Below are 25,761 nucleotides of genomic sequence, written 5' to 3' on the forward strand. Positions count from 1 at the left end.
TCAGTCTAAGCCAGCGGAGAGAGAGGCCCCAGAGCCTCAAAATCAAAACAACAGCAACACATTAGGCAGTCTGCTGTCTGCAGGGTACATCTGACTAAGCTGGGAGTGATGTAGGGGCTGAAGAATCCACTGTCTTGTGCAAGCAGGCACAGCGTCTCTGTGCTGCTACATAAAGTGTTCCCCTGATCTCTGTACACACACAGACACAGGCTATCCTGCCCAAACAGTGCCAAAACATCCATTTCAAATAATACAAAAAGTCCCAAGAGAAACAAAGGCATCTTTTTGCATGTGTTCTGTTTCTTGTTGTTTTTTTTTTAATTTTCCTCACAAGCCCCTCCCAAAAAGATACCCAAAAAGATAGCTATCTTGGAGTTGGATTTTTACATCACACGCTCTTCTAACCACATTCCTTCATTCATTCCTGCATCTTTTTTCTTAACAACAAGTAGGGAGAAGAGAGGAAAGGAAAGAAAAAGACCCTCTTTAAAGAAAAAAGAAAAAAAACCCAATAAAAATCAAGAGCAGTATTACCTGCACTCATTCAGAATCATGCTATAGGTAGAGATTGGGAGGGAAGAACAGAAATCACTTTCTTTCCTACCTTTGGGCTTCCTAGATTGGCCTAGCACAAAATGTTAGGCTTTACAACTCAGGAGGAAGAGGAACTGTTCCTCTAAACATCCCAGAAGCTTCTTCCTCAGAGAGGCTGAGCTGGTCAGCAGGGTTGAACCAAGACATGAGGAGACCATGAAGGGAAGCAAGAGGTGTAAATCAGTCTCTACAATGGCAGGACCTCTAAAAAGAAATATCTTTCCTCACCAGCCACCTGCTAGCAGGGTGCAGCTCGTTTCCACCCCATGTTTCTGGTCCGTGTCTGGAACAAACAATCAAGCTTTAAATAACATTTGGCTGACTTGCCATTGAACTTGGCCCAAATGAAACCTGCAAGAGTTCTAAAAAAGTTCATCTAGAATTTTCCTCTCATTTTTGGTAAATCATAATGCCAGCTGGAGCCAAACCTTGTGGCTCCATGAGAAGATTTATCTTATATTGCAGTTATTAGGAGGAAGAAACTATTGAAATCTCAAGACACAGCTCATCATTAGCTACCTGAGCCCATTCTGCCGGTGAGAGGCTGGCTGGGTAGTCCAAATCAGCTTGGACAATATCCAGACTGTTGTGTTCAAGTCTGAGCTAGAGAAAATCACATATAGCTCTTGTAAAATCATTTTCACCACAAAAGCTTTCCCCATAATGTAAATTGCAAATAAATTATTTTGAGGTGCTACAAAACACAACCTGGTTTTGCATGATCTTTCCCCATGTGAATCACAACCCATCCCTCAATCAAGCTTATTTATCTGACAAATGAAAGCATTGGAAAATAGAAGATCTGACCAAAAACTTGCCTGCTGTCAGGCAGATGCAAGCAGGGATTATTTTTGCTGCAGAACCATTGGTTGTTCTAGCCTAGTGTGGAGCAGGTGCTTGCTCCAGCATTTTTCCAAAGCAGTTACCTGCGATTCAGGCCTCTTAATCACAGCTGGTAAGGAAAGCAGACAGCGTGGTGCTCAGGCGGTTTGTGGTGCAACTACCAGCAAGCTGATTACGTGCATTTCCTTTGCAGTGGAACCTATCTCTTCCTGTGACAATACTCAGGGTTTGGGGGTTTTTCTGAGTGCAATGTGCACTTCCAGTGAAGGCTATCATTTGAGAAGAGAACGTGTCATCTTGACAGCTGAGTGTTAAGCCTTATCTAGAAAATGATTCAGAGGTAGAAAAGTCTATTTGGCTGAAAACTCAGAGGATGAAATTTAGGACAGAGTTCTAATTGCATGCCATTTTCCTATTGGTTCCCAAATGCCCCACAGGTACTCCATCCACTGGCAAAGGTACCTGTGAGAATCCCAGGTCTGCGCTCACTCCCCAAACAGCCCCTGCCCAAGCGAATGTCTGGATTCAGACCAACTATTGTTTCCCTCACATTCAGCATCACTGCTGAAGCATGAAGGAAACGCCCACCCTTGTCCTCCCCTCCTCGCCCTGCTTCCCCTCCCCCTTGCCCCACACACGGAGATGTGAGAAAGGAAGCAGATCAAATGAAAGCAGGGAGAAATGGGGCTTCTCCTCCCGCTTTGCACTGCCATCTATCTCCCGTCACAGCGCCAGCTGAGAACCAGGTGAGGGCTTCCCGCCTAAGGACTGGCGGTCACCTGCCACAGCCTCTTATCCCTGCGTGTTTTTCCACCTTTGAGCATCCAAGAGTTAGAGAAATGAAAGATGAAAGTTGTAGTTCCTACGTAATCTTGTGAATACCAAGAGCAGCACCTCCTTCAGAGCACAGCACATTTTCCAAAGGCGTTACTGGACTTAAGCTTTCAAACCTGAAATTCCCAAAGAGAGTTCCTGATATCTTAAGCATACCAAGTATCCTTTAAAAAAGTACAGCTCCTGGTATTTTAAGGGTCTTACAAACAATATTGGTTTTTGGAAAGTACTGGCCCAATAAGTAGTTTGTTAGAGTAACATTGTTTTTGAAGCATCCGTCACTTAATTGGAGTGCATCACCACATGACAACTGCACTTACAGTAGAACAATTCAAATAAAAGTGATTTAGAGGGAGAATCTTAATCTATGTGCTACAGAGCATCATGCAGACAGCCTTGAGAGGTGTCATACATCAGTCATTTCCCAGAGTTTGGCTTTCCTACAGGCTTCATAATTCCTTCACCAAGTTCTTTGTGGTAGAGGCATAAAGAAGAGCAGGTAGAAAGTTGTGTTAGACAAGTAAAAACTGGAAAAGTCAGTGTCTTTTAAAGAAAATAACCAATCAATGGGACATCTAGACAAGACAAAAGAAAAGAACTTTGTACCAGAAGAGTGGTCACACACGGTAGCAGGAGGCCAGAGAGGTTGGCAACTCTCCACCCTTGGAGAAGTTAAAAACTCCACAAGACCGTGGGCATCTTGCTGGAACTGGACTTGCTCTGAGCAGGATAAGGCAATCAGAGGTGTTTTCCCACACCATCGTCTGTGCCTCTCACACTCTCACACTCTGTCACTAAAGGTTTTCCTTGGCTTGGTGCACTGACTGCATGTGAAATGTTGTTCTGGTTGCAAATGATGAAGTACTGAATTATTAATAAATGAATTAATGAATAATAATATGGACAATGAATAACTAATCAAGTTTATCACACAAAATAAAGAATAATTAATGTGTAATAAATTATTGGGGAATTTGCAAATTACTAGTTTGCTTTCAACTCTTGCACATAATCATACTGCTGATGTGATTGTAACCCTGTTACTCAGGTTTTGCATGTTCCTAGAATCCACTGAGCTACCTGTTCATAAAATTCAGTGTGAGTGCTCATTTTTATCTTTTTAACAGAGCAAGGCTTGTCTGTGGCTTGCTGTTTTTTTTTTTTTTTCTTGCAGTATAACCCAAAATGAACCTCAGATCAAAGCCATTCTCTTCCATTCTGAATACTGTGCTCTCTGCTGCAGTGTCTCACAGCCTTCCAGTGATATATTACATGTGATTAGCAATGTCACGTGTTGTTTGTTTTTCATCATCTCCCCAGGGATAAACTCAGTCTAAGTGTTTCACTGGTGAGAGTTTATGCTCAGTTTTGTTTTGAAATATATGAGAATGATCTGGCAAAGGAGTATTGCCAGGTCATTTCCATGAAGCACAAGATTGATCCTGAACATTCTTCTACGTTGCTGTTTTACAGGGAGATAAGGAGATAAGATACATGCTGCTTAATATAAAATTTGAGGAAAAACTGCCATGGTGAGGTTTCACTGGTAGCTCACAAAGGAATCAAACCTATGATCCAATATGCCCAGAGACATTGAGGACCTTTTGACTGGTATTACTTATCCTCACCTCTTGCTGGCCAAAGAGGTTCCAAGGCCACTGTAGAGCAAATCAGGATCTCCTAGGACTTGACTGGGAGAACAGGTTGGAGTCAACAGGTGCACTTGTCTGGAAGATTTCCCTGTGAATAAAAGACCCCTCCCCAAAAAGGTAACCTCTCAGAACAAAACCTGCTAAATGCACTCACTCTGCCCATCAGCACCACCCCAGAACAACAAGCAGCTCTTGCTCTCTCTAGACAAGAGATGTGGTAAAAATGACTCCATGGCTTCTGCTCACAGACAATTCAAGTCAGTACGAGTTATTATGTGTGCTCATTAAATCTGAGAAGAATCCTGGCAGAACAAACAAAAACATCAATCCAGGCATTTTCAGCACAGCTTTAATGTATATTTTTCTCAGTCTTGGCATATACCCCCTGTCACCTCCCCACCATCCTCTCTGTGTATCCCCAAGGGCCATTATTCCAGTTTTGAAGACAGCAATTTCTTTCACAACCCAAGCAACTGCCTCAACATGTCTAAATAAGTAGTGCTTTTATTTTTTTTAAAAAAGGGAAATATTATATTCCTCACTAGGTGAAATCTTTCATTCACTTTATTTACATGAAATTTATCACTCATAAACCCCCAAAAGCCAGGATAACAAAAGACTGGGAGCTCTCCTTGTTTCACAGATGGGAAAAACAGGAGCTCATGCTAAAAGATAGTCCTTCAATGTTAATGCAACAAGTCCTGACAGAAAATAACCAGGGCTTGCGTTCCTGAATATCTCAGGTGTTTCTGTACAGTGTGACTGAAAGGAAAACTCTCCTGGCCCAGTTAGCTCCTGTAATATGTAGGACAAAATGCAGTCACAGTAATCTGAAAGTTGCTCTGCTCTACCGAGGTAAATATGACCCATGAAATCCATGGTGCTCTTATTGGTTTGTGCAGAGCAACTGGGATTTGAGACTCCAACCTGGCACTGCAAGGCAAAAAAAGATAATTCAGGGCAGGATCAGTGTCAGGCTCAAGGTCTCCTAAACTATTTGAGCCATTGCCTAATGCAAATCTGTGAAATAAAATCAACAGGCCTGGGTGAAGCTTTACATCCTCACATGAAACAGTTTCAAATGTAGAAATTCAGTTTTCAATCTCATATTTAATCAAACTGTGCACTCACCTTTCCTGCAGCTTTTATAGCCGATATCACTGCTGAGAAAATCTGGGTTAGGAGAGCAAATGTGCTTAATTATTTGCCTGATATTCTCATCTCAGATATACATCCTTCTCAGTTCACTTCATCCAACTCCCAGACTGCTTGGAAATTATGGGAAAAGATCCTGATGTAGGAAAACAGACTCTGTGATATACAGCTTGGCATGAGAACCATTATTATAAAAAGTACTAATAGTAAAAAGTACCAATAGTAGGATGAAAAACTTACACAATGAAAAACTGTCACAATGCAAATATTAAAACCTTTATCCTGTCATGATATAAAGATAAATTTAGAAGTACACGAGGGACTAATTTGTCATGAAGTGGCAACAGTTTGAAACAATCTCTGATTTTCCCTTTTCAATTGTATCTGAATTATTTTTTACCAGACAAGTAGGAAACCAGTGTAATAAATATTTTGTGCTCCATACTGCAAACTTACCCTGAACTTCAATAGATCCGGCTCCAAGCAATTTTTCTGGTTTTTTGAACAAATACTTCTTATATAATTTAATTTTTAATTTTTCTACAGTTCTCTGCATGGGTAACAAATTGTGTTTATACCCTAACAGGAATATTTGATGCTCTGTCAAAGCAAATCAATCTTCCCTCTCTCTTTAGATCCTAATGATGCCATCAATAAAAGCCCTCATCAGAAATGAATGTTCTGCACAAAATGCTATGCATAATGGTATGACCCCTCAGGATGCAGGGCATGTCATTTTGAATTTATTTAATCTCTGAGAGCTCTGTACAGAGCTAACGTTTGAGTCTTTGGAGTCTCCAGCAAAACAAGATCATAGCGCCCCACACAAAGTCAGAAGCAGAAGAGTTTGCACCCACGGGTGCCTCTTCTTTACACTGTTGGATGGGGCTGCTTGTTTCAGTGTTTCCTCCCCACAGCCCTGCTCTGGGGTGGCAGATCCTGGTTTGGGTGGGGAGCTGGGGATCAGCTCTGTCCTTCTTTCCTCGTGCTGCCAAAATCTGTAGAGCTGTTCTTCATGCTCCCAAGGCCGAGACAATGTGTTCCAAACACACCACAGGGTATCAGGGTTTGTATTTCATAAATCACTTAAATCCCACTAGACTCCTTGCATTTTTCAATGTTGATCGCCAGGGAACAGAAGAGTTTGGATTTCTATGGATGCTCTTACACTTGAGGAAACCTGAAGTGCTTTAGCACGGATTAATTCACATCCTGGCACATGCAATGACTAAGAAGTTAAATAGAATAGTCTGTAGAAATGCAGCAGTGGACAGTGACTCCCTTTTGACCTGAACTACATGTTGAAGCCTTAGCAAAGATGTCCCACACAGGTAAAAGTCTAAGAAAAAACATATCCATGAAAGCAAAGAGAAGAAATGTTGGTTAGGAGAAGAAACAAACCCTCCAAGCTCCAAGGCTTTGTTTGTTAGTTTGTTTAGGTTTTTTTCTCCTTCTAGCCCAGAAAAACTTCATTCTTTGGTTTCTTAGTTTTTCCTGTAAAAGATGAAGCCATGCAGATTTCACAACATTTTCTATTAAAAATGTCTGTTAGTCAAAAACCTTTTGTTATCCCCAAAACCAATTCTGACTACCTTTTGTGTGATACTGGGGAATTCAAAGGAAGGTTTGGGCTCCTGGTACATATTTGCATTCCAGATGAAGCAGCATGAAAATACAAAAGAGAATGAGTGGGAAGAAGCACTTTTATGATAAGCCAAGAGGGAAAAGTATCTCCAAGTCATGCAGGGTCTCCAAAGTAAAAGACTAGGTTGAAGGTAGAGCCTCTGAAGGGCTCAAAGGCAGTAGCTGTGGGCAGACTGGGGAGTTAAGCTTGTGCATACTACTGAGGGAACCAAGAAATTCAGTACTCAAAGATTAAAGAGAGAACACGGGCAGATAATAGTTTTCATTTCAAGAGACCTCTGTACAGAGAGGGGGGAGGGAAAGATCAGTATTTTAGGTGTATTGTTTAATATCATCTTTGAATTCACTTTTTCCACAGCCAGAAACAGGAAAACAGGAGAATTTAATTGAGGAAGCACAGGAACCACTTGAAAATGCCTGAGTTATTGAACCCTGAATGTACTGATGAGGGTATAACTGCATTCTTCTTGCAATTAATTTCTGATGAGGAACCAGGGTATGAAAAATATGTGGTACATATCCCCAAAAGACAAGAACAGAATGACTCCTCAATGCCTTTTCATTTCCAAAGACACACAGTGCAATATTATGAGAAATGTGCATTTAAGAGAGATTTCCCATCACTTCAGTATCCCAGATGCAAACTGAGGTTCACTAGTGCCGTGAGTGTCTCCGAGCTCCACCCAGTGCAGCAGCAGGGCCATGGATCAGACCACAGGCATTCTGATCCCTGCCATTCCAGTGGATATCAGCAACTTGCAGACCAAACCTCTTCAGGCTGATGAGGCCTTTCTGCATCATGAGCTCTGTTTTCCAGGACCTGGCTCCCAGAGCCCAGCCTGTGAGGGCTTAATTGCACAGGCATTTGCAAACACTGCTATTACACTGTGAAACATGGGGACAGTTATAAATAGCACAGAGGGAAATTCAGATTACAGAAAACTAGTGTCTCACAGGCTTCCACAGACCTTCTCCCGGATGGAGAATTTAGGAACTTAATTCTTAATTCTTAATTTAAACCAGTTCAGGGTCAAATGCTTCAGGTTGACCCCTGTAGCAATGCCCCTTTTGAACACTTTTCCTTCTGCCTGCTACAAAGGTTACAGAGTAGGAAATGCCCATTATTGTTTGACCTTGTGTCACACAGACATGTTAAGGCCCAAATGTGAGGTTATTTTTAGTTGTGCTGTTATTTCGGAGCCAGGCTCGGGAGAGCAAAATCAGCAAAACTTCACAAAGAGAAACAATACAAAATGACAACCAGCATTATCTTCCCTTTCAGCTTGACAGGAATATTTGTCTTGATACTGAGCTGTGCTGGTGCTGTGCTTCCTCAAGGAATGTTGAATAACTTCTGCTCACGTTACACAAGCGCCTGCCCCTGTATCACTTTCCTGTGATTTGTAATCCCCAGTTCTATTATTGTTTCCTAAGGATGCTTCCTGCCTGGAAAACAGCAAAGGAAGGGAAACTGTATCTAACATTACTTACTAATTAAACTGTTTGCATCATTCAAAGCCTGTGATGAATTCCTTCCTTTTCTCTCCTTCCCCTCTTGTTTACTAAAATCAGGAGATACAAAAAGACAGCAGGAGAGAGCCACAGTAAACCAGATCCTAATCTCCAGCACAAAAGGTATTGGAGCTTTTCCAGGTCTCTACCAGCATCCTGAGGATCAAATTCTCTGACAACTTGCCACTGTAACCTTGCAGAGGACAATGTTCTGTGCTGACACGTAAGCTTTACTAGAAAAAATTAATTTCTGGAGTTATGTAACTGGAAGTATGGGAAACCTATTTGTAGTAGTTGGAACAGTTTGGAATAAGGTTCAGGTCTAGATTCAAACTTTACATATATATATGTGATTTGCCCCAAAATCATTTCTCTGTGTTCTTGTCTTGTGTTTCCAGAGATGGAGAGATGGGAATGAGCTCACACCCAGAGCTGAATTCAGAACTGAGCTTCTCCAGGGTTCAGAGCATATGAAATTTCATATCTGTCAAAAACCCAAACAGCATTAACTGTGGAACACTGACATGAGCCCTGAATGGTCAGCCCTAAGTGTAAAGACTACAACTCCCCAAATCAAAACTAGCAATACTGAGAGGAAGAGGCACGAGACTCTGAGGTTGCAGAGCAGGGAAAAGCCTGGGACTCCTACCTTTGCATCCTCACTCTGACTGCTGGACTAGGCAACCTCTCCAAAAACAAACTAATGCAAAATCAAACCTCTCCAGAAACTCCAGATATGTGTCTCTGAGAGTCAGAAGAGCAGCAAATTGTGTATATCAACTATATACTGGGACAGTTTTCCAAAACCTCAAGCCTTTGCCCTAGACTTCTTCCAGAAATTAAAGATTGCTTACAAGTTATGTTGATTCATAACTGATTTATCAATTATTCCAGATAAATAACCTTGGGTGCTATAGGGTAGGAAGATTGTTTCCACAAGCCATAGTGCCCCAACAGGAACTCTGTTAACAATGTACCACGTGAAACAGTGAAATTCTCTGTGTGGTCAGCTGAGGCACCAACAGCTGCCCAGATGTTGCATTGCAGTTAACATTCCTTTCTGCAAGGATGATGTCACTAGTGCAGGCAGCATTTCAAAGCAGGAATGTGCTGCAGGTTCCCACAGATCAGCAATGTCACTGACAACCACACTGGCAACCAGCAAGCGGTAGGTAAACGAGGTGAGTCAGAGGGAGGAGCTCAGTCCTTGCCAGGCACCTTGGAGGACTCTCAGCCTCTCCTAATCCGGTTGTTGAGTGACCTCTCTAGGGGCCTCCATCCGCCTTCTGCCAGAACAGTCCTCCTGAGCTGCTCCTGATTCACATTCACCCAGCTGGATGCAGGAGCAGGCATTTATCCCTGCAAGCATCATTCATAACTCACAGCCAAGTGGTGATTGCCTGAAGAAGGAAACAAAATACTGAGTTGTCTCTATGGAGAGAGAGAGAGAGAGGGAGAGAGGCAAGAAGCCACAGTCAGCTTCTGCTCTGTTTGTCCCTGGGTGTGAAATAGTCCAACCTTACTCCTACAGCTACAGCCAGATTTGCAGTTGCATATTTTCCTTCTCTCTGGTGTACCTGCTGACTTGCAGTTCTTTATGACAGTAAAGCCAAGACCTGTTCTGGACAAACGTGCTGTTCTATGAAGCACAAACAGCTCATCTGTGTGCATTTACACAAATAACCACCATTGACTGGGAAAACTGATCACCTTTTCATCAGGGCCAAAAGCCACATGGTTGTGCAATTGCTGCTTTTATTAAACTGTGCTTCAGACACCCTTCAGACCTACCAATGTGTAGGTTGGGACAGAACATGAAATTTCTTTAGCCTCACTGTATGGAGGTTGCTATTTATAGGTAGAAGCCTTCTGGGAAGAAATGTGCTATTATGTGACATTACAAACTCTAAAATCTAATGGGCTGTATTGCAAAGGTGTACAACCATGATTCTCACAAGGTTCACAACAGCATGGGAAAAAATATGTCTGTTTTTCCATATTCCAAGGATTCCCTGACAGCCTGGGAGGCTATAGCTATTGTTTGCATTTTAAAAGAAGGTCAAGTTTCTCTGCTTCAATACATGCAAGCAAAAGACAAACATTGGCATTGTCCCTGCATTCACCCATGTGGGCCTTTCAAAGGATCACCTATAAACCATTGCTTCTGCTTCAGTGAATGTTGTTGGAAAAACACATGCAGAGGTTATGTCCATAAAAGAAGCTAAAATGAACGTAGAAGAACGAAAATAGATAAGTAAAGAAGTAATTTAGTGTCCTAATGGAAAGGCAGAGTTGAACTAATAGAAATTAATAGAAATTAATAACTACAAACTCTCTTCCATCATCAAAAATATATTATTATTATTCTGTTTACTATACTTAGTAGCAGTAATTTTTCATGGGCTTGGCTAAAAGCCAGTGGTGTGCCATTCAGGTGCAATGTGCTAACAAGATATAAAACAAAGATCCTGATGATCACCAGAGGTCCAGAGATACTTTTGGTGAAGAAACCCTCATTGAGAGTGACATAAAATTCACCAAATTACATTCTACATTTCATCATGCATACCATGAGCATCACAGGCCGAGCAAGGCTGCTACATCTCTACATAAATAAATGCATTTCAGTAAGACATCACTTCCTTGTCAGATCACTGTTGAAAAATATTACCTTTGAAACATCTGAGTGTCTACGTGGTTCCCAAAGGTTATTTCTCTGCTGAAAGAACAGCACCACTGCAAAAATCAATTATCACCAAATTAGGGCAAGATCAGAAAATGGATACAATTAAAACAATGGGAAAGAATAAATAATCTGTGCAGTACTACTGAAAAACCTGCAAAGGGATGTCCTGAAAGTTGTCTTAAGTAGTCTCTTCTCACAGACAGCTCCTCACAGCTCGGGTGGGCACCTCCACACTGACAGTCAGTGGCTACAGGCAGGAATTGAGTCTGCACAAAGGCATGGAATGACTTCCAGTATCTGTGTGGAAATACTTACCCCATAGCTTTACAAGCAGCTTCACATAGGAGTGGAAGAGCTGCCTTCATCTGGCATCTGGAAGTGGTTTGTGTCCCACCAGTGGTATGCATATCACAGTTTGGAAAGTTCTGCTTTAGACCAGGAGTCTCTCTCAGGGCTCTTCTGACTGCCACACAGCTGCTGTGGAGACTCCTCACCCTGCTTTGTACCCAGAGATGATGAGGACCCTCCAGAGTAGCTGTGTCTGTCATATCTCATGAGCAGCAATCTAAACCTGCCTTAAACTCCACTGGCTTGAAGGCTGATCTGGCTGATTTATATCTCAGTAAGAGAAAAGACAAACAGATTTTCCCAGCCTTTCTGAGTCTCTTCTCATCTCACTAAAGCAAGGAAAATAATTTCCTCCCAGGCATGCTGGAGAAGAAATCCATTAGCAGTTACAAAGCAGGGCTGAATGTTATTGTTGCATCCAAATAGCTGTAGCAGCCTTTGATTCCACTCCTATTACTTTGAGACAGAAACACAGGATTTTACGTTCACACAACTGGAGTGTCTCTCAATTGCTACCTCCTTACCACAATTCTATTGCATTTGATTTAAAACTAATAAAACAAACATTTTGTTTCTTTTTTTTAATAAGAATCGCAAAGCAGTCCACTTATATCAGTTTCTCTGTAATGTGTCTGTTTATTGCCCATTCACAAATATAACACTAAGCGAGTATCAGGCCTGTAATTTGTAGCAAATTTATGCCCTTTGGCATTACCTTGAGAGTAACTAGGGAGGGTAAAGAAGTACTGAAGTATTTAAACTGAAAGGAGAGCTACAGGAAACAGGTGCTTAATGCAGGAAACTGCACATCATGATGCATGACTTGGGCACACTGTGACACACCAGGCTCAAGGCAAGGTGTCCCCAGCCATGCAGGGACTGACCTGCAGTGGTCCTTTGGATTAATATTTGTCTGCAAGCAGGTATTTTTGAAGGAAAAATATATTAAAAACAAGTGCTTGTTCTTGCATTCAATTTTAATTGAATATTTCCTCTCATTTGGGATTTAGAATTTTTTTTCCCCCTGTTTCACATGTAAGTGTTTCTGCTCATTTTAAAGGAGGGCAAAAAATGGAATGGATTAAGGGAGAGCATTAGGACTTCCCAAGGTAGACAAAGTTATAAAATAAAATGAAGGTAACTAATAAATTTGCATTTGAAGACTGACACTTACAAAGAATTGAAGAATTACATGCAAAGGTGAGAAGAGAAGGAGAAAAGAATTCTTGTCAACCAGACAAAAAGGGTCCAGACATTCACTACCATTTCTCTTGCTGGTAAGGGAAAACACACACATACATGAGGTTGTCTACATGCACATAAAGATCTTACAGAATGAGGTGGGATAGAGTTCGGGTTATATTACAATGAGCTGAATCTCTGCGTGAGTCACAGAAGCTTCAGAAAGATTTTATTAAAAATCTATGTATTTTGCAAAGCATCAGGTAAGAAAGCACGTGGCTTGTGAACAGAAATTCAGAGCTCATGATTGTAAATTTAAACACTATTTTTGAACATCTGCAGCTATTGTTAGACAAGGTCTGTTTGTTTACATGGCCTGCTCTAGCAGGTGAAGAAATTAAGAGGGTATTTTCAGTGTCAGGGACTCGGGTGATTTTGATTAACCTGTTTAGTTACTGATGTACATATGAGAGTGGCACACTCAATTTTTAAACAAATTCAGATTAGCTACTCTAAGCATATTTTTAACATCTTATTATTTTGCAACTATTTATGATGCACATCACCCCAGCTTCCAGCTGGAGTGTAAAAGTCTTTCTTGCCCATATTCAAAACCATGAAAGTTATGTTTCACAGGAGAAAAGTCATGCAGGTATTTTGCATAAAGGTTAATAATAATAATAATAATAATAATAATAATAATAAAGAAACTTCTTCTTTTAAATGGATTTTTAATCCTGTTTTTTCAGCTTAACAGGAGATTTTCAGAATCCTTGATTTTCTGCTTCTTTATCTCCCCCTTTTGCAGACTTAAGCAGTTCACTTTAATGTTCATTGCTGTTCAGCTGACTCAGAGAGATGTAGAGACTGTCTGTTTTAAGGGTTTTAGGTTAATGGTAAGAAGAGTGACAGTGACAATGCAAATAAAACAGTAAGAACAGCAAAATAATTGCTGACATTAAGACTTTGATGTGCCATAACATCACCTTTTCACGTCAACTTGATTTATATTTAATCCACAGAGTTATAACTTCATGTATTCACTGTAAACCATTCCTAAAAGTTAACAGTGAATGAACTGGCATGACTGAAGTATTGACAACACGAGAAAAGTCCACCAAACCCAACAAAAAGCAAAGGCATTTGAGTTTTTTTAGTCTATGGAAGTTTGGTATTTTTCATTGTGTCCTGCTCTGGGTTGTCTCCAGGAGCGGTGCCAAGACACTCTGAGAAAGGCTATTCTTGTTCCATTCGCAGCCCAGTAAGAAGCAGGAAGCTCCATAAATCTCACAAGAAAGTCTGTTTGGCCAGCAGGGCTGATTCTGAAGTTAACCCAAGTTGTGTCATAGCCTTCAACAAGGATCCAGCCAGGCTGATTCATCGCATTTATAGAAATCAAAGAGCTTCAGAAGGGTTTGGACAGAGATCAGGAAAGTATCTAAGCACTAAGTTTCTAAGTCGGTCCCAAAATCAGATTCCCCTAGCAGTTGCTCAACAGGGCCAGGGGAAGCATCAGCAACACTGAAATCCAGCTCCTGATCAGGCTCAAGGAAGGTGTCAGAGGCAAAGCACCAGGGATTACAAAGAAATTACAAAAGCTGAATCCAGGTCTGAGCCCCATTTTCTGGAAAATTTATTTAGGATAGATTTTTTTGGATAGTTTTTTTCTTTGCTGGATTAAAAAAAAAAATTAAACCTATCCTCCTATCAATTATGCCATATGCAAGACTGCCTAGTTGCGTTTTCAGAGTTATACACGTTGCTCCCCATTCCAGCTTGTTTCCCATGTGTTGGCCCGCCAAGGATTGAATTAAAGAGCAATCAGGCCCTCAGTGGTGAAAGAAAGTTTTGTTTCCAGAAATGTATGCTCCTTTTGGACAAGGCAGCCTGCTCCTCGTGGCTCTGTTCTTATTACACATATTAACAGTGGTCTATTTGACGTGCCGTGTGAGTGCATGTGCTTGGAAGGATATTCCCAGTCAATGCGATGAAAATTTCCAGCATGTTAACACAGAAGGAACAATTCAAGTATCATTTACACACTTTTGAATTCAGATTAAATGTAAATGAAAGAAAATCAATGCAGCTTTTGGCTGGAAATGAACATGAGGTCACACTGGCAGGGCCTTGGGGTAGAAATAAGCAGCAAATTGTTTCTCTGCCCTTGAAAACATCATCAAAACCCCATTAAGGAAAAAATCCAGTAATCTCTTGATGCATTTTTTCCCAGAAAGAGAAAATGACCACCTCTGTCACATCTACCTCCAAACAACAAGAGAAAACAAAAAAAATAACCATATAGCGAGTGATTCCAAGGGTGTTATCCTAAAATGTAAGAGATTCTTGTTCAAGTAGTTATTTCCTGACTCTCCCCCCTACTCTGAAACATAAAGTCCAGCAGTATTCTGGAAAGAGAATTACTTACCTAGAAAAGTCTTATGTTGCAAAATTTCTCCTGGATAAAACATTAGAATTGGAACATTCTCAAAATGCCACCACAGACTGCTGGGGTAGCTGCCATAACACCACAGGATGTACACGACCCAGACCCTCCTAAACCACCTAGAGGTACAACTGTGAAATGCACCAGTTCCTAAAGGTACCCCCACATTCCCTGTGACGCGTTCTCAGGGAAAGCTAAACGCCCTGCATGGGCCCTGCCTATATTCATAAATTATAGGGACCAGAGCACAAGCCTGGTCAGTGCCCCACTGCCATTGTCAACCTGCTCACAAGTGTAGGTTTGGTTCTTGCCAACTTCTCCTCTCTCAGATTTGCTTCAGCGTGGTCTGAGAAATAGCACAGGTCAATTATTTCCGCCAGGCAGCATGCTCAAGGTGTCTTAGCTCTTCGGGAGGGGAGGAGGGTGAGCTCAGCCACACAGCTGAGCCATGCCATGCTCTTTGATCTCCAGGCCAAAGAGCCATCTCTGGCTCATTGTGTTCTGCCACAGACCCAATCCTGACAGTTCAAGTCGAGAAGAGCACTGCCTGCTCCACTATCTCTCCATAAATCCCTCAGGACTTCTCCACAACATGTCGGTGGGATTTCTGGGGTGATCTGGAAGATCCCAATTTGAAGAACATTGGAAGTAGCCCATTTTTCTTGTGTAAAAAATTAATCACCAAGACTTCTTCTATTAATCTAATGCAGGCAGTGAGACAAGAGGCTATTACCACAACTTTGACCTTCAGTTTTAGACGAAGGAGCAATACATTGTCTTTCTCATAACTGAGACTCCAGAGGACTTGTAAACACTGGAGCCAGAGAACACCACTGTGAGACAGTTTGGTCTATGCCATTATTCCCTTTCTATGGGGAGGAAAATTGGGTCACAACTTTGGTGAAATACTTTTCTGGGGCTTTTCAGCACATAAGTAGCACTGCTGGAAACAGGATGCATGAGTCACAAATCCTAGACTCCCGTCTAACTCTGCAGGGAAAGGAGACGATTATTTGGATTTTGGGTGGCAGCAGGTTGGAGCCACAGGATGGGATGTGCTTCCTGGAGTCACCTGAGCTGGGGGTGCCTCGGAATGGCACCGTGGAACCAGGCTGGAGTGCTGGCCCTGCTCTGCCACAGCTGCAACAGCACACCTGGGCCATAAACTCTACCTCTCAACACCAGGCAGCAGGGGGCTGAGAAGTTAGATCCTTCAGCACACAAGGTCACCAGGCCAAAGCCTTTTTATGGATTTAGCCCTCAAAACAGGATTTAATAACACGCAGTAAATAAGGACTTGGGCCACACATGGAACAATGAAGATGAAACAAACTACTGAATAGCTGCTCATTAAGGGGCCTCTGAATATCCTGTGCACAGAGGTACGAGGCATCTGCGGAAAAAATAGTATGTGACCAGATAATTAAAAAATGAATCATAATGAATTACACAGGCAGCTTTGATTAGGGCATTTCCTAACTTTTCTGTGTTTTTCTGTGTGATGTCAAAATGTCCTTCCAATGCCATTTTTTTTTGTGCACAGTGTAGAGCTCTGTTCAGTCATGCTCTGAAGGCCACAGGAATATTTGTGTTGCAAGGTACCACAGGTTTCCCTCACAGGTATTTTCTCTCCAAGTCACTTGGATCTGCTCCCATCCACACCAGCTTTGCATGGAAGAGACCCTGCAACCTTTGCAAAGAGCTGCTTCAATAACTCAAGAGCAAGAATAAATTCAAGCCCTGTGTCTTTAAGAAGAGTCAGAAGGAGAAGAAAGAGCAGCAGAAATACTCGTTGTACAACTCAGCTCTTCCAGCTACATCAGCTTATAACCATACCGGATTCCAGGGCATCCGTGGGAAAGTATTTATTTTACCTGTAGGTATAATTGTAAGCAATAAAACCAGCTCATACATTGCCAGAAAGGGTGTGAATTTCTAAAAAGAAGGAAAAACTCTGAATTCCAATACCTGAGCAAACAAGTTAGTATAACAGAAAAAAAAAGTAAATGAAACAGCGTTGCCAAAACAATGAGCTTATGGTTTGCCAACAGCTGGATTGCACTTTCACTTGAAAGTGCTGCTAAAAAGGCTGTGACTTCTGAGCACGTTTTCTTTTAAATCAAATCATTTTGTTTGTGAGTGCAAAAGATGCGTAGAGAAGGAAAAAATAATATTAGCACAAGATCAGAAAACCAAAATAACCCCCCCCGTATCTTTTCCCTTGGAAGACATTTCACTAGTTTGGCAATAAAGAAAAACCACATCTTGCCAGCTTTAAAACAACACAAATATTGCTGTGGCCTTCACGAGGTAGGGAAAGAGAATGGAGCTCCCCAAAAAGAACATGTAGAGAGTTAAAAATATGATCTGCCATGTTTTGATTTACCTTGCCAACTAAAAGCTTCACAGTTTGTTGTCAAACCAGGGATACAAATGTTGGAAGTGTGACAAGGCAGTTTGATTGCAATCTCACCCTGTGTCATGCCCAGGTTGTCCTGTCACGTAAAGCTTCACCGGTGTGCCACAAAATGAATGAGGAATTTGACTTGCCTAGCCCAACGCTTGAATTTGCATGGACAGGTTTTTTTAACAAAATCTCACCAGAGCTTTCCACTGGCAAGCTCCCGTGTTTCCTTGTGCGCCACAAAACTCTCATTGCCTTCCTGACAAGTCTTATTTCCAGCCCTGAGTGAAACCAGAACATTAATGAAAAGAAAACTAGGTGGGAGAACAAAGTTAATCAACTTCAGAAGCCCTTCCAGAAACCTGTTTTATGGGATGGCTTAAGACAGGAGTTATTCCAACTAAGCCTGTTCGACTATGGCCCAGCATCATGCCTTGATAGGGAATTAGAGCACCTAAAAATGTTACTAATTTTCAACTGCCAAATCTTTGGCCTTCAAGCTGACAATGACACCACCTTGATCAGGCCATGACACCTCCGTAGTCACCTCCACCTTCCTTTGGTTGCTCAGCCCTGCTGAGTTTTTTCCAGGGAATTGACTTTTCCTTTTTGATCTCTGATAATCTGCTAAATCTCTTCTATTCCTTATCACAATCTAAGTTGGCAGCTATTTTGCAGCTCTGCTTGGAGGGCTTTTTGTACAATATTGAAAATCCTAGAGATGCTATACCTCTCCTACACAGAGTCTCTGCATAGTTGTATGTGCACCTGCTTCTTTTTGCTGTGCACCTAGAAAAATGTAAGGTTTCTCTTCTATGCCAGTCAGTCCATTATATATGAAGGCAGAAAATTGTGCTGTTTTAGCCCAGAAGGTCTGGCAATGGTGGAATTCACAACGGCAGCAACAATACTGTCTGGCCAAAATGCTCCTTTCACTAGATTTGGCAGAGTTGGCCATATTTGAAAGGTATCATGCAGCAATCTCTGGGTAAAATTCATCATATAAGGAGAAAAAACCCAGCTGAACTTTAAAAATGAGATGCATTTGGCAACACTGCTTTTCTGATTGTTTTCTAATGGCAAAGACTAAGCAAGATGGCTGTGGCAAAGCAAAGGAGACAACTGAAAATGAAGGCAAAAAACCAAAAAAACCTATAGATAAATCCACAATAAAGACAATTTCCATGCAAACTGCAACTGTTGAATTTCAGGCCTTTCAGCTGTCTGTCTGCTTAAAAGCTTTTTATTCAGCAAACAATTTACTTTGTAACAAACCTAGGCCTGGAAAATTTCTGCTCAAAACATGCTTCTTTCACAGAATCAGAAATTAGCTGATGACTTAATAGCAACACTTAGTACTAAGCTTATAATAAAGGAAGTATTTTATGTACTTGCCTTGCATTCTACCAAAGACAAAGATGAGAGGCTCGCACTGTTCTTGTGTCACACATATCATGGATCAAAAGTTTGCCAATCAGGGTCCCAATGGTGATGTTCTCTGGCTTTTGTGGAAGGCTGAAACATCTCAGAAAAACCAACAGCCAAAACTGATGGTTAGTACTTGTGATAAAATAAATAAATGAAGTTTGGCTTAGAAACTGAGGCTTGTACATTCATAGAAAGATAGTTTAAGAGATTTGTCTGGGGGTGAGTAGCAGAGCAATGTATGGATAATAGCCAGTTCAGCAAGTCTACAGTTCTTTGCAACATATTTGGGAACTTACTGCCACAGAAATAACAGATGGAAAAAAAGGAAGATGCAGTCATTTCCATAATAACACTTGGAAGGTGGCAAATAGACTGAAGCCCTCCGAATTTTTGTTTCAAAAGTCTTGTTCCAATCATACTAAAAACCACTGCACTAATTCTCCAGACATCATGAGGAAGATGATCTGAACAATGTCTGGACTGAATCTGGGATCTGAAAGACTGATCAAGTAATTAAAAAAAAACAACAAACCATCAACATCTCAGGTACCAAGGGTTAAAATATCTTGGCAAAACCTTATCTATAGCAGATATAGGAGCTGCAGAATGGCCATCTGGCCCAGCATCCTGTCTTCAACAATGGCCATAAGCAAACCTCATGTCTAAGTTAAGAACAGGGGTGAACGTATATGACACTTTCTTTGAGTGTTTTCCCAGTCTTGGAATTATTTTAAGCTCAAATGTTTCCTGAGTTTGGTGAGGCCACTTAGGAACATGCAACAGAGCTGCCCCTCCCAGGTATTTGCTTTGTCTCCCCTTAGAGCCACGCAGGCACTTTTTGCATCCAAAGCATCTATTGGCAGGAAGTCTACTTCTAGAAGTTACTCTCCTTTGTTTTGAACATGATTCCAGCCATGATCATTCGCCAGCCATTATTTCTTGCACTCTAAGTGATGGCAACCAGTATCCACCCACCCATGCCGCCAGTAGTTTGTAGACTTCTATCAGATATCACCTTGCTCCCTTATTTTCTGAATTGAAGTATCCCAGGAGGTCCAGTCAGTCCTTGCTCACCAGACCTTTGGGCATTCTTTCTGCCCTTTCCAGGGCCTTTCATAGTTTTGGGGTTTGTTTCTCGTGCAGTAGAGGGGCCAGCACTGCACATGGTTGGAATATGGACTTGCAGAATGACATGGTGGCAACTCTCCAACGCTCCAGGGCCACAGCCCACACAGTTTGGGACAAGTGAGGAGAAACATCTGGAAACCGCAGGAGAAAGGGAATAGTACAATCCTTATGATAATTGTAGCTGCAGAAGTAGCTCTCTATTCATACTGCAAGGATCTGTACCTCAGCTGAGCAACAGCCTGAATATTTAACAATAATATTACAAAATACCTTTTGGAACTTGGTGAGCAAAACCAGATCTATTCAAAGGTATCATCTACCCACAGGTAACACATTATTTAGCTCACAGAAAGTGATCATTTCTATAGAAATATTTTGCAGTGGTGGTGCTTACCCTTTTCTGTTACTTAAAAACATTCAGAAGCTGAGTGGACTGCCAATATGTGCACAGTTGGACCTGTCATGGTCCTCCCCTGGATTTCAGGTCAGGTTTTGTGCTTGTGCCCAGTCTTACACACAAAACCACCTAAAGTTTAAAATTTACCTTGACCTTTCTCACCCCCTGACTACAATTTAGTCTTCTGCTTGGCACTTTTTCAATTGAGGTGTTGTGGTCTGATGGAATGACCAAAAACAAGCATGAAGAAGAGCTCAGTAATGAGAATTAAGTCTGTGAAAGGCTTTTTATGCACTTGAAAGCATCCCCCTAAAGAGTCCATATTCCTCTGAGCTTTCTGCATAATGGTTGCCTGCAATTATTTTTCTCGTCTTCAAGTGCATTTATGTAAAGGCTGAAGCAACAATTGGCACATATGAACAGCAGATTGTCGGTGTTTTTCATTAGTGTGGCAGCAACATATCCTTTGTTTTTCAGTCCTGGAATGAATGAAACATCTTCCACAGAGACAAATCTCCATGATGATTAATCATGAAGCATTCCATATGGATACTGATATCCCTTAAATGAGGCTGGGTGGGAAATCTTCTGCTTCACATAGCTCTCAACCCAGCAAAATGCTGAAAGGTACCCACAGGTCCATTGCCCTGTGATTTTTAACATCACTGAAGATTTGGTTGAGACCAGGTTAACCGTAGAAGCCTTTGCTGTTGTAGAACTGATCTTTTAGTGGTGTCATTTTATGGTTTAGTTTTTCCGTAAGGACAAAAATAGGGTTATACTCAAAGAAAACTATTTTTGATAAAGTGGCTGATTTCACCAACAGATCTGTTGTAAAGCCACATCACTCAAAAGTGTTTTCCAATAGCGTAAAATTCACTTTTGCTGTGAGAGCTTAGCATGGGACAGAAGGCTTTGACTGTGCTGCCTGTAGATCCATTTGGCATTCCATGGAGTACTGCAGTGTGGAACCTTCCCGGGATGCAACTGAACCACACATGGGTTTATACTTCTAATATATTAATATATCTGTATTTTCATAGCTTCCCCACATAGTGGAGTGCAGTAATGTAAAGCACAGTCAAACTGTTCCAAAATGCAACATACTGAGCACAATACGCTAGCCAAAATCAGCCCTAAAATAAATAGACACAACTTAATTGACGTAATAGAGGTCTATTTGCTAGCTTGGCTCTCTTCACTAATTTGACTTCAACTCAGAAAGTGCATTAAGAGTCTAATGTCCATTTTCCAAGTGGAAATAGAAGCAACTTCTTCCTATCTACATACATAAATTAAAACACCAGAAGTACAGCACAGTATTCTTTTCTTTATGACTGTACCTCAGTCTGAAATATCAGTTCAGTTCTGATTTAATTTTTCCTTCTCCCAGACATATTTACTATCCCACATCCTCAAAATCCATTATTGATGACAGACTGCTTAATCAGTCAGTGGCTCTCACAACATTTCTTTCATCTTCCGACCTGCAGTGGTTTTAATGTTGCTCTATAAATGGGTCTCTGCCCTCACAGCATATGACAAAAATTCCAGGATTCTGAGCTTCAGCAGGCAGAGAACACAAACTACATCCTTAAAATACTTTCTACCTCTTCCTGAAGCCCCCTGGAACAAAACTGGTTCCTGGGACAGCTTCTTTTGCTGTTGTTTTCTGCCATTCAGATAGAGGGTCAACAAACCAAGGTCTAACAATCGGATATCCAGATGTAAATTTTGGTAAAAATGAATCCACATCTTGATGTCCCTCCAACATCAGGGATAATTTGCTCATAGTATCAAAATGTTGGCCCTTGATGGGACATTTCAGTCATGCCTCTCTTAATCCAATCAGCTTCTGATACACCCATGCTTTCCAGGTGCCAGAATCACTAACAAACAAAAAAACCTTGAGCCATAAGCTTTTCCTTTCTCTGAAAGATTCCTGTCCCAGCATGCTCTCCATCCAAAGAGCCCAAAGGAAGATAGACAGGTAAGATTGTTTCAACAAGGAACTTTGAAGGACTAGCTCTTGCAGTGATTAATTTCTGAAGAAAAACGCTCCTACCAACTCAAAGCAGCTTGAATGGAGATGTAGGTAAAATGAAATATATTTATGTTGCATATTCAATTTTCTTCTATAAATAAATATATAGCAGGTATTAAACTGCCAGCATAAATTCTTGGCATTGGTGAAGACATTTGATTTGCTCTTTACTAGCATTTAGAAATATTAATTTTTTCTAGTTTTTTTCACAAAAAGATAACTGGCTTCCTACCTAGTTTGTGGGCTAGGTTTTAAGCTACATGAGTATAATCCAAGAAACACCCTACTGAACTTAAATGAGAGAATGAGAGAAGCAGCAATGCATTAATATGTTATTCAGAGGTTTCACAGACCTCCTGACGTAAAGAATCAGTCAAATCTTCACCAAGCCAGGCCTCGGGAGAGCCAAGTGGCCTGCGTTTCTTTATACAATTTTCTTCACACCATCCCAATTATTAGTCTTGAGCTAATGGTGCTTTACTATGAATAAATATGCAAAGCGGAACTGATTGAATGAAATCCAAAAACCCAAGACACAAAGCTCCTCTGCTGTGTGCCAGTGCCTCACAGCTGCTGAGGCATGAGCTAGAAGACAGCTATATTGGCCTGGCTCACTACAAGGCTCTGCTGTGGGCTCCATTATAAGCCAATATAAGATTAAAGAAAAGGAAAAATCAAACCTTTCCATAAATGCATCTGAAAGCAAACTCAGAAATGCTGTAGAGATGTTGATTTACACTAGCCTTCAATTTTAGCGACTAAAACATCCCATCTGAGCAACAAACAAAAAATTAACCTATTGTTAACAATTTTCTCATTCATTATTTAAAACAGACGCATTCACATAACTTGAAAGCCTATCAAACATGCTATTTTTCTAATCACTGTGAACAGTAAAAACAGGACTTTTAACCATGCTGAAACCACAGCAGGGGCTTTACCACTGCTCATTGAAAACAACAGTCTGACCCACACAGTAAAATTTTAACTTATCTGTGACTTGTTTTGCGCTTTAACTGGAGCTCTGAAAAATGATATCAGTAAATAGCATTAAAATCTTCCGTCTTGCATGGAAGTCTGCCTGGATCAGTGGCTTTATTTTAGATTTATCATCTCTTTTGGTCCACATTTGAACTCCCCTCTCTTCCTGGCCTCATGGTGTATTCCAGCAATTTCTCTGGAGCGGTGCAAAGGTAGCAACTTCTGGCAGACAAAGGGCCATCTAAGACATGAATCAAAGTCACCACCAAGCATTTCAAAGTGAATGCTACTTTCATCTGAAGAGGAAACTATGCCTTTTAATCTTAATTATTTTGCCATGGTTCTTCCCACTGTTTAAAGGCTAACAGGAAAAGTAAGAAGTCTTATAAATTATTAAGCAAACAGAATTTCTGAATCATTGCATTCCTTCAGACACCACAAGAGTCCCAAGGAAGCTGACCTTCTCACTTCTGGACTTTCTGGAGTATGGTTGGAAGGCATCAGGCAGTTTTGCCACAGGAGTGAAAATCTAGAAATTTAGTGAGTATCGAAGGGAAATTCCTACCACAGTGATCAGTTAGATCCTCAACTACAGTTGGTATCCTGGCCCTCAAATTTTTTGCCAGGACAACAAAAATTGCCAGCCATGGTGTTCCTGGAGGTCCATTTGCAACACACATCCTGACCCTCATATTCTGAAAGCATGAGCTACATAACCAGTCTGGTCTATGAAGGGTAAAGTGCTGAAAGACATTCCCAGATTAGAACGGTGATCCTTCATCCTGATGTCCTATATAAGCAAAATTGTGGACCTTGACCCACTTAATTTTTAAGTGTAAAGAATTGTTTGTGTCTATTTTCCCTAAGGAGGTATAATCAGGCCTTGTGTAAGTAGTAATCATATTATTATTTACTAATACTACTGATTAGCCAACTGAAGTCTGTATCAACCAAAAATTCAGTGAGTTTTATTTTCTTTCAAAACAACAACTTCACCTTCATGTCACTGGAGCACTGGGACTTTAGGACAGAGCTGTAATTACTGGTAGCACCACATCAGCAGAGATCAGGGCAGTGGATTTGGTGCCTTTTGGGACCTATCGGTTTCCATGACTCCAGCACAGACCAGACCACCAAGGAAGTGCAGATAAACATGGCAGGAGGCTGAGGACTGTACTGGAAGCTTTGCTCCAAAGAATATATTGTTTAGGTACAACAAGACACAGTTGCACACAGAAAATATTCGTTGCAATGGTTGCAAACAGGACCTGAAGGCTTTCTGCTACTGAAGGATAGCAAAATCCTTTAAACACAGAGACATCTCGTAGACCCTAACAAATAAACCATGGTACAAATTCAGATGTAAGGCTAACTTCAGATCTCACTGTGAGCTCATAAGGCTTTATGTTACCTTGCACTTACAGTGGCACTTACTTTTTGTTTGCTCCTTTGTTAAAACCACCACTAGCTGCAAAATTCACTATAAAATTTGCTCCAGCCAAATCATGGTAGAAGAATCCTTTCCCATTCCCTGTCCTTCCCAGTTTCCCTCTGCCATCTTTGTTTATCCTGATGTCCTTATGTACCTTCCTGACATTGCCAGTCTGAATGGTCAGCCTCCCTGTTATGGATGTCATGAAAACCTTTTGCATTCAATAGAATCAGAAATGGATTTAGGCAAAAATCCCACCAGTTTTTGTAGTAGCATTAAATACGCTCAATATGTCAATATACTTAAACATGTCTCAACAACACAAGTTGAACAGGATGGCCAGACAGAGCAGGAAGTAACTGAGAAAACCACATGCCTTGTAAAACAAGGTCCGTCCATTTGCTTAGATGGCACTGACCTGCTCACAATTACCCTAAATACCCAGTTTGACCTGCTGTGAGGTTGTGACTGGAAAAAAAAACCAAAACAAACAAAACAAAACAAAACAAACAAAAAAAATTAAAAAAAATAAAAACAGAAACAAAAAAACCCAAAACCCTGATCTCTGAGCTTTGCAGCAGCCACAAATAACAAGGATAAGCCACAGAATAACTTCATTTTGTCCAGATAATTATTTATGTTCCTCTTCATATCAAGTCCTACCTCATTCTAGAAAGGAAAACTGAAATCTGAATTTCAGATGGCTGTAATTTAAAGAGAAATGGGGCACTATTGACTGGGAGTTACAGAGATCACTTTGCTGGAAGTACAGAAACAGTATCAATTCCAAATGCCACTGACTCTTCCCTTCAGTGTACAGCTGAAAGCAGAAGAAAGAGAGACACCAAAGAAAGTAAAGCTGTTGATTTACTGAAAAAAATTTCTCAAGTGTTTATAGGTCTTTCAATATCTGAATCAATGGCTCTATCTTGTCAAGAGGTGATTCCAGAGAGAGGAGAGGATTTTATTTCATGAGTATGCCCACAGGTGGGGTTTTGTTCCTATTCCTCAAGCTCACTCTGCTAGAAGTAATTTGCCAGGCCCCTTAACACAC

This window comes from Catharus ustulatus, chromosome 6 (genome assembly GCF_009819885.2).
Source record: "Catharus ustulatus isolate bCatUst1 chromosome 6, bCatUst1.pri.v2, whole genome shotgun sequence".
Taxonomy (NCBI): Eukaryota; Metazoa; Chordata; class Aves; order Passeriformes; family Turdidae; genus Catharus; species Catharus ustulatus.